Raw genomic sequence first — 6214 nt, forward strand, 5'->3', positions numbered from 1 at the left:
AATGTTAAACAAGGGAAAAAGACTCAAGAACATCCCCTATTGATCCAACTCCTAGCCAAAAAGACATAAAGGTCCCTTCTACATCCTCTGACCCTAAAAAACCATAAATGTTATCAAAGAAAGAGTGTCAGGCTTAGTAAACTAGACCATGCATCCCCTGTAAGCTTACCTTCTACTATTAGTTCTCCCCAGGCCATGAATTCGCCTGTTGAAGCCTCCCCTACTAACACAAATATGTGAGAGATCATTAAAGACAAAGAGGTTGAAGTTGAGACCCTAGCTGAAGAAAAATTGTCTGAAACCCTGAAAGGAGGAAGACGGCCTCATACAAGGCCAACAAATAAGTTAAGCTTTAAAATTAAATTAAGAAGCAACGCTGATTGGGCCAAGGAGGTAATTGATGTAGATAATCTGCCATTGAAGGACCTTATCATCAACAAAAAGAAGACTGTGGGGTCTTAAAAGAGAAGAGACAAAGAAACTAAAGGAAAAGGTCCTATAGAGACAAGGAAAAGCAAGAAACAGAGGTTGGAGAAGGTGGATGTGCTTCTAAAATAAGACAACATGCTCAACTAAGAGGCTTTGGGTCATTTTAAAAATTTTGGTTATCCACTTAATAAACATCAATTTTGGCTTTATCGCTGACAATCTTCCTAACAACATCTTTACATACAACAGAGAAGGGAGTAGATGACATTCCCACTATGAGCGATTTTGACAGAAGCAAGAGATGACATCTCCATTGTCAGCAATTTTCAGGAGCATGAGCTAACATATCCATTGTCAATGATTTTGAAGAGGAGTGCTGACATATCCATTGTCAAAAACATTTGGCAAGAGAAATGTTGACATTCCCACTATCAGCGAATTCTAAAAAATAGGCAAAAAGGGAATGCTGACAGTCAGTCTATCAACAAAATCTTCAGCTCAGCAAACCAAAGAAGCTAACGGTGACAATATCAACAAATCTCACCGGGAATTCCGAGGGAAAAGGAACTCTAACAAAAAAGAAATTTTTGGTGAAGGATTGAACCTATTTGCAGAGGGACCTGTTTGCCAACAAGGATTCAATTCTATCAGTCAGGGACCTATTTCTATTTTCGAGGAAGATATTATGAAGATACTTTTTCTTAGCCTATATGTTAGCATATTTTCCAGTAGATATTTTATTTTAGAAAAAAAAATGATGTAATTAAATATATTTTCCACATGCATGAACTTAGAATATTTTGATATTTTTGGATTATTGTAATTAAGTTTGAAACTATAATCCTATGATCAATTGATGTAATATCTATAAAGACAATTTCTAAAGAATGGAAAAAGGTTGGTTTTTATTGTAAAAACATTAACATTCTGGTGTATTTGAGTAGATATTAAATATATTGCAGTTTTCATGAGCATTTGTAGAAAATTCATGTGTTGTAGTTCCTTGTCTGTTATTTCTCTATTTATGAAAAATCTTCTTCATGTCTAGAAACTTTAGTTTTTGAGATTGGGATTCATTCATGCTCCTTTCTCGTATTTCTCATTCATTAGTACTTGTTTCTTCTATCAGCTATAATTCTGTTTTCTTTTATGTTTTCTTCTTCTAAATCTCTCAAATTGTCAAAGGAGTTATTACTACCTTGATTTTTGTGTCCTGCTCATTAGATCTGTAGCATCATTTGATAAAACTGGACTCCATTCCCAATGGTGTGTTTTATATACAACCCAACCAAATTTCATCCTACAAACTAAATCTGGCCATAGAGCTTAAAGTGTAAAACCTACTACTACAGTGACCTAGAGTAGTTGTGTTTTAGGGAGAGATCCCTCTCCAGGTTGAAGGGCCATCTTTCAACCTCAAAGAGGTTTGAGGTTACCTTAGTGTTTTTCCCTGATAGCCAAGGTTTCTCTAAGAGATAACAAAGTACATGCAATCATAGATAATAAAGTACATAGAAGAAATGGGGGGAAGAATAAGCATTTTATTAAATAGAAACACATACAATAGTTTCAACACGTCCTAGCTCTTTCATCCAAGATGTCTCCTCTCACTTATAATGTAGCATGCATTTAACAATATAGGGACTTTGATAGATGGGTTCTAACTAGGTTGCACCTAACTTATCATGATAATGATCATAGACTAATACCAAATCACCTTTGGTAAACACTCAAGGTAGAGTAGAATTTTTATATTGGATTTCAACTCATTTCTTATGGGCCTTAGTGGCCAATGTAGCATCATGATGATTTTCATTAAGTTTAGACAAATATAAGAGCCTTTGTTCTAGAACATAAGTGTTAAGGAGGAGTTTGATGACTAGTTCCAATGATTGTGTTTCACATTTAATCGGTAATACAACTTCCACACCATAAATGAGTTGGAAAGGAGTAAATCCATTGATAAAATAGGCCAAGATATAATAATCCCATGATGATGAAAATATCATCAAATTCCAACTTCAATTATGATTCCCCACCATACATTGTTTTGTAGTCTTCAAAATGTTACCGATGGCCTCTACTTGACCATTAGCTAGTGGATAATAGTGGGTGGAGTTTTCATGGAGAAATTTCTACTCAACTGCCAAATCAATCATCATGTTGTTGTGAAAGTGAGACCCATAGTCTATCACAATCTATTTTGGAATAAAATTATTAATAATGTGGTTGAAAATGAAAAGTTTCATAGTGGTTCCATCATTCAAGTAAGTAGGCATGGCCTTAACCCATTTGGTTAAATAATCAACAACCATGATTATATAGCTACATTGATCTCCTGAAGTAGGCTTGCATTGCATGAAATTAATGCCCAATTTAGCAAAGTGGCTAATAGTAACTAAAGGATGAAGTAGAGTAGGTTGAACATGCATTTTTTTGTGTTAATATCTAAGAATTATGACACTTCTAGATTGCATTCATATAATATTTGAACATTGTAGGCCAAAAGCACATAGCACACATAATTTCATTGGTAATGGCCAACCTAGAAATATAACTAACACATGCTCTAACATGGAAATCATATTGAGATGCATAAAGTAATACATACACACAATCATAGATAACAAAATACACAAAAGCACGAGGGAAAATAATATGCATTTATTAATAATATCTATTATTAGTAATTATTATTATTATTACTAATAATGATAATAATTAATACTTATAATAATAATAGATTATTAACTCCAATTATCCTAGATATCAATTATTACTAATTATCACCCTAATTATTAATAAATTCCCTATTATAATTAAATATAATAATATCTCCTCTAATTAATTATTAGGTTATCTGGTCGACTCTTTCTCATTTATTTTCCTTCATTCCATATTCATTACCCTTCTTTCATGCTATTCTTTATGGATTGGTCCTCACGATGAGTCTTGTTATAGACTTGAAACGTCAACACACAAAAATGACTACTATGGTTAATAATTTGAATATAAAAGATACTAAAGATTCTCACCACATAAATCTTCAAACACTCAATATGCATTTTATTAAATGGATACACTTCTAATAGTTTCAACACCTCTGGGATATTTAATCCAAGACTCCTCCTCTCACTTACACCCACAATTAGGATTCACTAATATGTCTTCTCTCATATTCCCCCAACCCCCAGCCTCAACTTGTTAGGCTTATCTCAAGGTTGAGATCACCAACAACATGTACTTTCCTTTTATTGTTTCCTCTGTTGCTTCAAGATGGAAACTTGATTTATAGTTGATTACACAAGGTGGAGGAGATGGAACTAGACATACTTTACTTTTTTTTATATGATAATGTCATTTTTATCCTCACTTTTGATCATCGCTTGACTTTATCAACACTGATCCTCTTTCTCCTGGAACCATAGCCTCCTCAATACTCATTATATGAAGTGAATGAGTGTTCAAATCTTATTAGTAAGCCACTTAGAGCATTGTAACACTCATTTTCAGTTCCCTAGGAGTGTTGTAAGGATACTTTTGATTATTTTATAGGGTTTTGATGAGGCTAATGAAACAACTTTAGCATTAATTTTCACTGCTTATTTGATGGAATCAAGGAAGTGTCACAATGAGCTATAACATATTCCCCCTAATTTGTGAGGTTATAAGAAAATAATAAATGAAATACATTAAATAGAAAGTAATGAGTGTATGGATTAGAGGGAGCTCTAGATCTAAGAACCTAGTACTTGCAAAACCTTTAATTAGACACAGACAATATACATCCATTAGATAAGCATACCCGTACTCGATAGAAAAATGAATTAATCATGGCTGCCAACATATTATTCCTAATATGGTAGTTGTTATTCAATTCAGACACCATGAGTTATGAGTTAGGTTGACCTTTTTCAGGTTCTTTCTTCAGCTCCTTCTCTATTTCTTCCTGATCTCATGATCTCCTCTCTCATCAGACCTCTACATTCAAATCCCCGTATTCTCCAAATAGCCCAACCTCATTGGTTATGACTTCCGTTAGGAGATTTACATTATGGTTTATATCCACAAACTATGCTTCCAGTGATGAAGAAGTCTCCTCTATAGGATCAGGATGGTTATTCACAAATATTTTCCCATGACTAGGGTTTTATGACTTTTTTCTTAGACGATATAGATCCCTTGGAAATGTACACAATATACCCAAATTAACATTCTCTGATACCAATATTATCTATAAAATGCCATGGATATTCCATTGAACATTTTGTCACAACAAACTTGATAAAATTATATTTTAAAAATATGAAATACACACTATAAGGGTTTATTTCTCTTTAGATTTATGTATCTATAAATTACTATTTATTGCATATGCATGAAAATTAAAATTATTTATAAAATAGATAACAATGAAATAAAAAATCATAAACCACAACTGACATAAGATATATCCTAGGAAACCCTTTCAAGAGAAAACCTAATTGGAAGGTGAGGTCACTTTGTTATCTTTCTCTGAATAAAAAATGGATGAAAGTACAAAGAAGTAAGGATTGTGGCCCATGGGTGACTACAATGCACAAATCCTCTCTATGTTTTCTCTCCCTATCTCTACCGACCATTCTACTCAGCTATGGAACAAGTTGCACTTGAAAACAATATAACCCCTTTCTTCCTAGTCTCTAAGATATAACATACCCTGATAGCCTACTAGTGGTTAGGTTTAACTACTTCAACCCTTAACTAGAGTTACAAAATGGAATCTTCTAGAGCCGTATTCATCATGATCACATGGATGACCCATTTTCAATGAATAATGGGGATTAACATGGCATCCTCTTGAATTATGGTGGCCAAAACATGAAGGTCAAATTCCAAGTGGCATAAATTTTGCATAAAAACTTTGATTGAGGTTATTCTTGTGCCATTGGAAGGGTATCTATGTGTAAAATAGGGAAGAAAAAGGCTGAAATTTTTTTACCCACGAAAAATGCTATTTGATGCCTCAAAATTATTTGAGAAGGTTTTACACCATAATTTGCTAAACTAGATCCCGCGAGTAAAAATGCTCATGTGAGATGATTCCTCCACTTTTTCCACTCTAAAATCATCGATATGGATGAAAAATAGTATAATGATCCAATACAAATCAAATATAATATAGAAAATGTTTTGTGTGTGCAAATTATCAAAGATGGTAGCTCTAGGCGTAACTCCCTCATGGGAGAACCCAAAAATATGTGAGAAAAAATTGAAATTAATTTTTGTAGAAATAGGTTAGCATATGTGTGTGGAGGTTTTTCTATTTTTTTATTTTTTGGAGTGACTATTTGGTGAGTTTGCTGAAGTGTGAGATTGTCACATGTCATTATGGATTGGTCTAGGCATTGAGATTGAGGATTTGAGAAATTATTTCTCTACTCTGATTCAATTCCTATTATATTTCTTGATTGTGCCCAAAGTGGCCATAATTTCACAATGCCATTCGATTTGGACTAACCTAATGTGATTGACAATGTTAATGGGGATAAGAACTAGTAGCATCATTGTTTAGGGTTGACATGGAAAAATAATTCAACATGCATGCTTCATGCACATATCTCTACATTTTTATGGTGTTTATTCTCTTATGCATATTCATATTGTTTAGCTAAGTTAATCAATGCCTCACAATGATCAATGTTTTCTTGTGAGTTTCAAAATCATTCCTGACATTCAAATATTTCTTTCAATCAATATAATCTACAACATATTTCTCTATATAGTGAACAACATATGTCATGGT

This window comes from Pinus tabuliformis, chromosome 5_1 (assembly GCF_031772625.1).
Source record: "Pinus tabuliformis cultivar Carrire ecotype Pingquan chromosome 5_1, CPIR1, whole genome shotgun sequence".
In the NCBI taxonomy this organism is placed as follows: Eukaryota; Viridiplantae; Streptophyta; class Pinopsida; order Pinales; family Pinaceae; genus Pinus; species Pinus tabuliformis.